We start from the raw sequence: 12,893 nt of genomic DNA, 5'->3' as shown, positions 1-12,893 counted from the left end.
AAAAAAGAAAAATTTTTGGGTTAGATTTGATCGGGTGGGAATTAATCGGGTTGGATTTGATTCGGGTGGGATTTGATCGGGTTGGATTTGATCGGGTGGGAAATGGTCGGGTGGGATTTGATTCGGGTGGGAAATGATTGGGTGGGATTTGATTTGGGTGGTAATTGATCCGGGTGGAAATTGATCGGGTGGGAATTGATCGGGTGTGATTTGATTCTGGTGGGAATTGATCGGGTTGGAATTGATTCGAGTGTGATTTGATTCGGGCGGGATTTGATCGGGTTGGAGTCGTGTGGGTGGGAATTGAACGCGTGTTGGAAATGTTAGTATACCGAGAAATTAATCTTTTTTTTTGCAATCTCTTCTCTTATACAATTAAGAAAGCAGTGAAGCATGCATTACTGCTACACTCCCTTAACCTGTTTTTTTTTAAAGTTAAAATATGTTTATTAGATTTTAAAATTAAAACATAATTTATGAAATTTAGTTCATATTAGGTTCTTTCCCCTCTTAAAAAAACTAAAAAAATCATTTCACTGGTTAAGTTATTTTTATATTGCTATTTAAAACAATAAAATCTTTATAGAAAGTATCAAAAGACTTGAAAAAATACTAATATATACATAACATAAGTGCACATGCAAAGTTATAAGTGAATTATATATTAAAACTTTTTACAACAACTAAAACACTTAATATGTTTGTGTTAGTTCAAATTTTTATAAAGTCAGTCTACTGAAGTACACTTCTTTTCCTATCATCTTGTCGAAAAACTAACGTCTAATGTCCATACAACTTTTGTGTTTGGTACAAATAGGAAGGTAGTTGTCGCCGACTGAATGAGTCCGAACATCCGCTAAGTCAGACGATGACCTTTAGTAAAAGTTGAAGTTGGTGATGAATCAATTCATCTAATTACATCGAACTTGATGATCTTCATCAAACTTACGGCTGTGACGTCATAATAGGCTGACATGAACTAGATTGTTCGTTGTAGTTGTCCATTGATATTTTAAGATGTATTTAGTTTTATATTTTTAAAATAAATGTTATATTTAGTCACTGAAGATTAAAAGACATTTTAAATGCTTTAACTTTTAAAACTTTTTAATAATTAAAACAAGTGTTTTACTAATAATATTAAGAAAGAAACTTTGTTTTCGTAAAGTAACTTTTAATAAGTGTAATGTTTCGGAAACAATTAAATTGTAATAATATTATCACAAAACTATTAAGTTTTTAAATAAACCCCAAATGAAAGAAATAATTTAAATTCGTAAACAAATAGAGGAAGGAGATGTTTTGAAATATGTTTAAAATAATCAATTACTCCTTTTCGCTACACAATTTAAAAACAAATGGCTTGAAAAAGCTTTAAGGAAATAACAATCAGACTTCGTAAATAAATAACAATTTTGTTTTTAAAACAATTGTTAAAATTAACTATGAGAGTTACTCCTATAAACATTTTTAAAGTATTTATCAAATATCTGCATCGATAAAAATTATTTTAATTTCTAAGATAATATTTTAAAATCATCTTAAAATAGCCAAAACGAAATTAAGTGTTACTTTTAAGTGAATGAAAATAACGTCATAAGAAATGTGCAAAACTTAACTACCTTTACACAAGTACATTAAGTTTCAGTGAAAAATCAGCTGTAAATGTTTATTTGCTAAAACATACATTTGTTTAAAGACTACTTAAGTAGCTTTTTTTTAACAAAATAAACTTTTTATTTCAATCTTCACAATAACACACTGACGTTTAGTAGCTAGTTTTAAAAACTTTAACAGTTACGAGTTATTTTAATGTAAAAACAAATTGAACAGTTTTTCAACAAATATTTTTCTACTTTCCTGATTAAAATGCTTTTTTTTCGAAGCAATAAAAAGTCCTTAAATGATTTGCTAGTACATTAGCTGCTTCCTTAGACTATTCATTTATTCTTAACCTCTAGTATAGAGTATTTGCTAAAAATTTTAAGAAATATCACTTTCTTTTCGACTAAACTTAGTTTTTTAAATCGAAAGTTTGCGGTATCATTACACATAGCAACTTATTCGCAACATAAATTTAAAGAATTACTTGCTCATAACTTATAAGAAAGTATTTTGCTGTCTGCAGTTGTTTAAAATAATCTTTTTCATAAGATAGATTTTCATTTTGTTACACAAAGGCAAATATAACAATGGCTACAGATTCAGTATATCCACGATATAAACATTTGTAGCTTACTTTGAGCAAAATGCGAAACATTAGTTAGAAGCTTTTTGTAGATGTTGAGAATAAAAGTCAACAAGAATCCTATTCATCGGGCTCATTTTTTGCTGCTAAATGTTTTCGTGGTTTAAAAAGTTCCTCCCTATACTTTTATAAAAAAACAATTGCAATGTGCATTTATTGCGCTCGGTTGACGACTTTTTCGTGTGTTGGCGTCTTAGATAGACTGCATTTTTTGTTTAAAATTGTGCACTTTGGCACTTGAAAAAAATATAAAGAAGGTAAATCAGGGTTTCCCAAAGTGGGCGATATCGCCCCCCTGGGGGCGATTTTAGTAAGTCGGGGGGCGATAATTAGTAAGGGGGCGAAAGGGTGGGCGATAACTAGTAAGGGGGCGAAAAGGGGGCGATTTTAAAATTTTGGGCAATTAAAAATTTTTACTTTTTATCTTGCTTTTTTACTAGTTTTAGCTAGCTTACAAATATTTGACCCTGAGGTAAAACTTAAACAAAAAAGTTTATTTTGTTTATGCAAAATATAGAAAAAAAACCAATTGCTTATGATTCCTACTTTCAAGTAAATTACATATTTTCATTCATATATTTTTTTACTTAAAAATTACATAAATCATAGACGATCAGAATCCATCTCGACATTTTATAACCTGACATATATGTTATTTGTGATCATAAATGGTTTATAAAAATCTATGGTGTCTATTATTAAGTATCACCTCATGATATTTCCAATTGTTTTTTGAAAATTTACTAAGTTAGACTAAGAAATAAAACTATACAGGGTTGCCAATTTACCTAGAAACCTGGAAAAACCTGGAGTTTGACAATTTAGGCAAAAAAACCTGGAAAAATCTGGAATGTTTAACAATTTTGAATTATTAAAAAGTAAAATTTCGATTTGTCACAATAAAGCTATCAAATAGATAAAAATATGAATCCCTTTGAGGCAGATCTTTTTGAAGTAAACGACTTACAGGAAACGTTCTCAGACTTACAAACTGACCTTGAACTTAAAGTAAATTTTTCCAAAGAACGATCTGAAAGCTTTTAGACTCAACAAAAACTAAGACAAAAGCTTCCAATAATTTAAGAGAAATTTAGATTTTTCTTTATAGCTTTTCCTTCTAGCTATGGTATTAAAAAAACTTTCAGTTCAGTTATTAACATTTTGAGCAAAAGATCTAATCTAGATATTTGTAAAGGAGGTGACTTAAAGCTTTATTTTACTGATTTAGAATCAGATTAGAAAAACTTGCAAGAATTCATGAACTTCATCCTTCGCATTATATTTGAATTCAGTAGCAGACATTATTTTATGAAAGTTTTTTTATTTATTTGATCTTTTAAAATACTTCTTGTTTAACCTGGTTTGTATTGTATTTAAGTAGTCATTTTATATTAAAAATTCTTTTAAGTTATTTATTCTATAACAGGTTTGCATAATGCCTAATAAATATTAATTACGGTAGACTTTCTCTTGAGTTCGCACTTTTTACCTAAAAAAAGTGCAAATTTATATTTTCTTAAGTTTAAAATAAAAAAAGTCTATTACTAACTAAGTATCAATAAAACAAAAAAAAATATTTTATAGCTCAAATAGATCTATTTTTTAAAGGAATGTTTGTTTTATGTTTTAGTGGACTTCATGTTTATTCATAACATTATTGCATATAACATATTGAAATTTGTCATTTTGTAAAAATAAATGATAATGCATTTTTGAGTTTAAACTTTTTGATTTTTTTCAAAGTGCGAACTTAAGCGGAAGTCTACTGAAACTATTAGATGGTTTATGTTTTAAAAATGTTAATAGTTTTTTTTTGACCTGGTTAATTTTGTAGTTTATATTTGTCGTTTTACATTATACTAAAAGTTTTTAAAGCATAGTGGTTAAAATATTTGTTTGAAAAATATTTATTTAATCTTGTTTAATCTGTTTATTCAATGAATAAAAAAATCTTGATAACCATTAAAATTTTTATGTCAAAAAAGATTTTTTTGGTTTTAAAAGAGTATAGATTTAAGGTCTTTATTTGAGATGACTTAAAATATTTCATCAAAAAGATTTTTAAACTCATTTTTATTTTCTAACTTGATTTATTATTGTTAAGAAATTTATATATTGAGGATTTTCAAACTATTAATACAACTGTTTTTTATTTCATCTTAATTCAAAGTATCTTAGCAATTAGAATGTGTTGTTTATTTTAATATTTCAACACTAGCTTTTAGTTTTTACTATTTTTCTCTGATAAGTTATTATAGGCTAATAGCTAGAAAAAAAATAAACACAATTAAATAAGCCATCAAAAAGACTGCTACAGTTACAAAATAAAATTTTAACCTAATTAACAGTTTTTTTTTTAAATTGATTACTATCTGTTCACAGAATTAACTGTAAAACATTTGATTTTTTTTGAGTTTAAATTAAGATAAAAAATTTTGTTAGAATTAAGGTTTAGTTTCCTTAAGGTTATTCCAAGTCAAATACTATTTCATGGTATTCTACTACGCAACATATATTTTAAAATGTTTAAAATTAAAATTTTAACTTTACAGCTAACTTACTTATAATATATCTTCGCATTGAAATTTATAATTTTACTGCATTAACTGAAGCTGTTGATGAAACTACTTTTCATGTGAGATAATCAATCAGTCGGTCAAACTTCCTCAAACTAGATCAGAAATTATGTTTTAATATTTATTTCATTATGTGTAAAATAAACTGTTCATTCTTTTATAGTTTTTTAATCTCTGGTATAGTAATTTTAGAATATGCCTATTTATAAAAAAAAATTAAGTATTTTGTGCGGCTTAAATAAGTTACTTAGTATTAACTACTAAATGTCCAAAATTCGTTATATGAGAGATTATTACAATGCCAGGTTTAAGTAAAGATTTTAGATGGGTAACGTACGGTTCGGATTCAGTCAAATTTCGACCCGCTAATTAACTTGAAAACTACTTTCTGAAAAATAAATAAAATTAGTTTTTTGATACTTAATATTTTGAAATACGCTTTCAACTTGGGTATCAGTTCACAATAGTATTTCTTAGATCACAATAATACTAAACATTTTATTACAATTTCCCTCCAGTTTTTTTATTTTCTTATAAGTTATTTTTTTTAATTATGCAGCCCGCAATCTTATTTTTTAACGAGTTGAAACTAGAAAAGACTTTTTAGTAAATATGAATTGCTGACTACAAAAGTTGTCCACTACTAACCTAAAAGTTTTATTAGTTTTGAAACAATTCATATTTAAAAAGGGTTGATTACAAGTTACTAAAGGATTTTTAATAATTAAGTATTTTTATATACTTTACTGGGCTTATAAGAAAATAACTGTAGACGATTTTCTAAAGCCGTGTAAACTACTCTAAACATAGCCCAAAAGTGCGTGCATAAGAAGTACCGGACTGAATTAGATTTCAAACACAACTTTTTTGGCTTAAAATTTTGTGCTCAAGAGAAAAACTACTTTGTAAAATCGTGGGGGCGTTTTTTTTTTCAAATTTCTGAAAAGGGGGCGATTTAGTAAATAAGTTTGGGAAACCCTGAGGTAAATGATAATAACCACGAAAACAAGAAAAAATTAAGTATTTCTTAATCTTGAATAAACAACACTTTGGTTACGCAGTTTTTGTATACCTTTAACACATTAAATAATTTTAAAGCCGATTTTTTTAATAAACACTAAGTAGTTTTTACAAAGAAGATATTTAAAAGAAAAAGTCAAATTTTGTAGAAATAATTTTTTGTAGGTCGTCGTGACTTTTAAAACTTTATTTAAAAGATTTCTGAATTTTTTTTAGACTGAAGTTTGTACATAAGTTAAGTGAAAAGTCATCCCACTTTAAAATACTAAAATGAAAAATGAAAAAAATCTCTACATCTTCTATTAATTAAAAAGGTGACTTCTGTATTTATATAAATTATAAACTACAGCAATTCCAGAACAAAATAATTCGCTGCGAGCAGGATTTAAATCTGCGCGGGCAATGTCCATTAGATTTCGAGTCCAACGCCTTAAACATTCGGCCATCGCAGCTCCCGTTGGAAATATACTTTTCTAGTTTATATAGATAAGTAGTTGTCAATACAAAACAAATCATATTAAGAAACTAAGTAAATAAGTTTTTTTAAGTATATATAGTTTATAGTTACAAAAGACTAAACTTTTCAAAAATTTGCTATTTAAATGTTATTTAGTTATGTTATAGTTTTGTTATTTAGTTCTTATATCCAACAAAAACTACTAATAAATTTATATCAATACTAATTTACTCGTAATTATATTCAACAAAGTATATTCTTCGTAAGTAGATGAAAAATGATTAATTAAAAAAATAAACAATGCATAGGCAAACATAACTATTTTTTTTAAATTGAGATGATAAAATTAAATCATTTTCTAAAAAATAGTTCATAAAGGAGCCTGACAGGGGACTTGAACCCCTGACCGTTGGATTAAAAGTCCAAGCTCTACCGACAGAGCTAGCCAGGCTCACGTCGACATGGAAATTATAGCGTTTATAATTAAAATCGTTATACATTGTGACGTAGTAATTCAAACTTTGTGACGTAGTTATTGAAACTAATGTTGCAAAATACAAAATACATTTCAAATTTTTTATTTAGTATTTAGGCTGTAACAAATCAATGGTAATACAAAATTGTTAGTAATCTTTGAATTAGGAATTGTAGTAATACTACTGCTATTACTTTTTATTAATAGTACTATTACTAATTATCTTTATATTTTAATTTATATAAGTTAAGTTTAGTTCTGGTAGAATTTACTTATTATAAATTATTTAAAAATTGTACAATAGGTTATTTATCTGTTCAAGTGTGAAACTATTTCTGCTGTTCAAAAAAGAAAAATAACACTTTTAGCAGAAAATACTTTCCAGTTTTATTTAAATGTTTAATTCAAAGAAATCATTAAGTAAGTTCAAATAAAAATATTTCACACGGAAATCAATAATATAGTGAAAAAAAAAAAAACATTATTTTAAGTACCAAAACAAAATAAAGTTTCATTGCGAAATTATGTTCTACCGAGACTTGAACTCGGATCACAGAATTCAGAGTTCTGATAACTAACCATTACACCATAGGATCGCACGTTAATATTATATTTTTTGTGAATCTATAGCTACAAATACTATCAAATTTTTAGATAAAACACGACTTGTTTAAGTTTGTTTTACACTTAATTAAAGGGAATAAAAAATATAGCTTTAACTACAATTATACACGAATTTATAAAATAAGGCATGTAAAACTATTGATTTAAGGATTTGGGATTACTTTTTTAATTATACTTACAGGTTAGTTTAAAAAGTTTAGTTTTTAAAAAAAAAAAAACATCTTCGGAGGCTCACTTCGACACAGCGACAAAATAACACGGTGGTTAATAAGGGAGAGAACGATTTGTTGTGAAACTTCAATCTTCATTGGTATGGACAACGATCTTATTTTTCTAGGAAATTTTTCGGTTTTCTGTCTTCTAACCGGTTTTGTAGAAATAGCAACAATCACATTGATTAACTTTAAAAACAAAGACCGTAGGTTTTTTTTGATTGTGACTTCATAAAATAAAGTGAAACACGTAATGTTTATACGGGTAGGTCTTTTTATGGGTAGTATTTTATGGGCACTATTTTATGTGTAGAATTGCTGCAATTAATTCTGCCCATATTTTGATGTGATGTAATTAAAATTATGTGTAGTATTTAGTTAGATGTTGCTGCAATTAAGTTGGTGTAATTAAATGAAAAATAAAATACTGTCCAGGCCTTATATAGATATTATGAATAGTTTTTGTAGTTTCAAATTTATAAACAAACAAATAAAAAATAACTTAGATACACATAAACCAATAGTTTTATTTATTTGTACATTTATTTAAATTATATTTTGTAAACTAACAGAAGTATAGGCTATACTTATTAAAAGATTATGGATATTTTTTTCATTTAAGATTTAATAAAAAAAAACATTGAATACAGTTAAACCAATTGTTTGATTTAAAAGTGTGTTTATGTAATGTAATGGCTTGGCAAATTATATATTTTTTAAAGTTTTTTTTATTTAAGATTTTATAAACAAAATTGAAATTGAACACACATAAACCAGTTGTTTGATTTATAGTCTTATATATGTAATTTACATTTAGTAAACTTATAGAAGTAGTGGTTTGGTCTTATGTGTACTATCTTATGGGCACTGTTTTATGTGTAGAATTGCTTCAATCAATTATGCCCATAATTTTATATGATTTCATTTAAATTATGGGTAGTATTTAGATGTTGCTGAAATTAAGTAAAAATAAGATACTGTCTACTTTTAAATCAAACAATTGGTTTAAGTGTATACAAGTTTTTTTTGTCTTTTTTAAATATTACATAATAAAACTATCCATAATTTTTTAATAAGTCCAGCCACTACTTCTGTTAGTTTACAAAATACAATTTAAATAAATGTACAAATAAATCAAATAACTGGTTTAAGTGTGTTCAAGTTTTTTTTTTCTTTTTTTAATATTACATAAAGAACTATCCATAATCTTTTAATAAGTCTAGCCACTACTTCTGTTAGTTTACAAAATATAATTTAAATAAATGTACAAATAAATCAAACTATTGGTTTATGTGTATTCAAGTTTTTTTAATTGTTTGTTTATAAATTTAAAACTACAAAAACTATCCATAATATTTATATACGGCCTAAACAGTATTATATTTTTACTTAATCGCAGCAACATCTAAATACTACCCATAGTTTAAATGAAATCATATAAAATTATGGGCATAACTGATTGAAGCAATTCTACACATAAAACAGTGCCCATAAAATAGTACACATAAGACCAAACCACTACTTCTATAAGTTTACTAAATGTAAATTACATATATAAAACTATAAGTCAAACAATAGGTTTATGTGTGTTCAATTTTAATTTTTTTATTTTGTTCATAAAATCTTAAATAAAAAAAAATTCAAAATAATTATAATATGCCAAGCCATTACTTCTGTTAATATAAAAAATATAAATTACATAAATATACTTTTAAATCAAACAATTGGTTTAACTTTATTCAAGTTTTTTTTTTTAATAAATCTTAAATGAAAAAAATATCCATAATCTTTTAATAATTCTAGCCTATACTTCTGTTAATTTACAAAACATAATTTAAATAAATATATAAATAAATCAAAAAGTTGGTTAAAGTGTATTCAAGTTTTTTTTTCCTTTTTTAGATATTACATAAAAAACTATCCGTAATCTTTTAATAAGTCTAGCCACTACCTCTGTTAGTTTACAAAATATAATTCAAATAAATGTACAAATAAATCAAACTATTGGTTTATAAGTATTCAAGTTATTTTTTATTTGTTTATAAATTTGAAACTGCAAAAACTATCCATAATATTTATATAAGGCCTGGACAGTATTTTATTTTTCATTTAATTGCAGCAACATGTAAATACTACTTAATTTGTATGACATCACATCAATTTATGGGCAGAATTGATTGCAGCAATTCTACACATAAAATAGTGCCCATAAAATACTACCCATAAAAAGTCCTACCGTGTTTATACCTTCTATTGTCCATCGTCGTACTTATAAACAACATACTCATTTTTAAGCAGTAGCAAGGTGTTAGATGTGCTTAATAAACGAAAAATAGTTGTTTGTATCAAACAACGTTCACAAAAATGCAAAAGCAGCAACTTTTTTAACAAAATACGACTGCCAAAATTAAAGGGAATTTATTTTTGATTTCTTTCGAATGGAAAAACTTAAATACAGTTTAGTACTAGAACTTGAAACGAGTAATAAAAATTAGAAAATGACTTGCCATTTTACGACTAGAAAGATACAAACTCATATAAACATGTTTTTTAAACTTCAGCAATATTCTGATTTAAAAAATACAATCTACATTTTGGATCAATAATTCAGCACATCAATTCAATAAACTAGTAGATGTAAATACAGAGGAAAGTTTGTTTTATAAACTAAAACTCAGACGTTAGCGAAAACAACTTTTCTGCTGTTGTAATTCTAAATTCTAATGCGGTTTTTATTTTACGTTTTTATGCTTAAAAAAATTAATACTTGCGCTCTTTTGGCGACTTAATAGGTTGCAATTTTGAACTAAAATACTGCATTCCCTGACGACCTACGTTAGTAGCAACATCTTCAAAAAATTATTATGCACTTGACTTAAAATATCGAAATTTTGTGCCTCTATGCGACTTATGTTAGTTGCAACATATATTGTGCACTTACAAGTATAAACATAATGCTCTTTCGCAAATAAAATTGTGCACCTAAGCACCAAAAATGCATAGATAAAAGTATAAGTACAAATAACCGCAAATAAATTAGTTTTGTAGCAAAACATTCCCTACATCAAGCATCTCTTTAAATAAAACTCAATAAACCACTAATACACACTTGTAATACAATTGTAGACTTGCTTAAACAAAATACAATGTTTCTCACTTTTATATAAGTAAAACTTCGCAAAATAAAACATTATTGCAATTGACATTGTCAAGATTTTAAACTCGTTAAAAAGTTGATTAGTAATTATTTAAATTATTTTCTCGCTCCGTATTTTAACGGATTAGGCGTCTGATTCCTATTAGAATATTCCTAAAGCTCAGGCAACTCGTGGTCTCTAATTTCTCAATACAGATATTGGAGACCACGGGTTGCCCATGATAATTAGGTAAATAGAGCATCGCTTTCACCAATTACTTCCAATTGCCCCATACTTTCAAAATGTTGTCTATTTTATATCAAAATATTTTTTTTTTCATCAGAAAGAAATTAACTCTTAATTAATAAACAATATTGTTTTAAGATTTTAGAAATTTTTTTTTAGAAATCCTAGAAAATGTATTTATTTTTACAAAAAACTCCGTTTTTATTCGCAAGATTAAAAATAGAAAATTAAATATTTTTTTCATAACAGAGTTAAGACAAAACCAAGTTTTTTAAAACTTTGTAATAAAACTCAAGAATATAAAGTAAAAGAAAAGGTTAACTAGCAAATTAAAATCTGCTTTTACTGTATTATTTTGAAATTTACTTACTGATTTTGTATTAAATATAAATGCTAAAGCTTAAATTTGTAAATTGTATTTTAAAATTAAAAAAAGTTAGTTTTGAAATTTATTAAACTAAGTTAAAAGTACGCTTATTGTGTTAAAGTTTAATTTATAAAAATTTCTATATAAAAAACATTTCAGCTGTTTAAGTTTTTATCTTAAGTAGCTGGTTTACATTTCAGTATGTAGTAACCTTAACTGCTTAAAAAAAATCTTATAGTTGTTATGAAAATTAGGTAAATAAAAAGGCAACAAATTAGCTAAGTTTTAAAACACTGTTTAAATAGACCAATTCAAAAGATAAATACAAAACAATACTTTTGCATGTTCAGTTTACTAATAGTTACGCTTGCGTTTATAACCTTTTTATTCAACGATTTTTACAAGCGTCGATGGTGTAGCGGTTAGCATTGGTGCCTTCCAAGCACTAGTTCCGGGTTCGACTCCCGGTCGACGCACTTTTACTTTTGTTTTTAATGGACTATTTCAAATGATAACTACTTTATCTTTTTTTAATTAGTGAATACAACTTCGAAAAATTTCAAACATAAAACTTTAGTATTATTATTTTACTCCATTTTATAAAGATCTTGTTTTAGGCCTAAAACTTTTTCAATACAGTTTCTTATGGTTTAGATTTAGATAGTTTTAACTTATTAATCAAAAAATTTCTAACATTGAAAAGATATTTTAAATTATACAAACTAGAAATAAGCTTTAGTGGTTAATGTTTAAAGTTGTAACTTAGTTACTAAAGTTATAGATAGTTGCAATTTATTTAGTAATCAAGTAAATTAACTGACAAAATGCTAATGTTGTTTTCAAAACTTAGAAAAAAGTTAATTTAGTTTACTGAAATTACAAGTTTAAATGTGTATTAGGCTAATACAGTAAGATAAAGCTAAAAGTTTAAACTCAATTATAATATAAAAGTTGTAATTATCCTTTTTTTAAGCACATAATTATAAGTTTTTAAACCCTTAATAGTACTTTGCAATCAGTACTTATTATAACATATACATGAAAACATTTATTTGTATGAATTAAAACTAACAAAAAGTTTACAACACTTGAATTAGTTCAGTTGATTAGCAAAGTTAAAAGCTTATTTATCATTTAGTAAGAACATTAATTTTTATGATGTTTACTGCTGTTTAAAATTAGAAAAACCTCTCAGTTTCATTAAAAAAAGTTAAAGTTTTATTTAAGATTAATTTTTTTTTTGTATAACGTAAGCTTAAATATATTTCGGCTGTTTTCAAAGAGTAAAAAACAAGAATAAAAATAAAATAATATATAGATGTATGATATTAGATAGTTAAAAATCAACTTCAGTTTAGGAAACTGATAAATATATAAAACTAAAATAGCTTTTGGTCATAACATGTTGCAATTTAAGTTATTTTGAATTTTACCATAAAAATAATAAATATAAAGCTTAAAAAGCTTTATAACAAACAAAAAATTTAAGCTCAAACAGTTTTACAACATAAGTTTAAATTAAAGTTTAAAT

General features: G+C 25.7%; 1 non-coding gene across 1 annotated transcript; it reads left to right on the top strand.

Moving 5' to 3' along the window:
• Positions 1 to 11,766: 11,766 nt before the first annotated feature.
• Positions 11,767 to 11,838, top strand: Trnag-ucc (transfer RNA glycine (anticodon UCC)). The gene has a single exon. It is a non-coding gene; the product is annotated as a tRNA-Gly (tRNA).
• The last annotated feature ends 1,055 nt before the right edge of the window (positions 11,839 to 12,893 follow it).

The sequence above is a fragment of the Thalia democratica genome, chromosome 2, assembly GCF_965202585.1.
Source record: "Thalia democratica chromosome 2, ktThaDemo2.hap1.1, whole genome shotgun sequence".
NCBI classification, from domain to species: domain Eukaryota; kingdom Metazoa; phylum Chordata; class Thaliacea; order Salpida; family Salpidae; genus Thalia; species Thalia democratica.
This window is presented reverse-complemented; position numbering and strand designations above follow the sequence as displayed.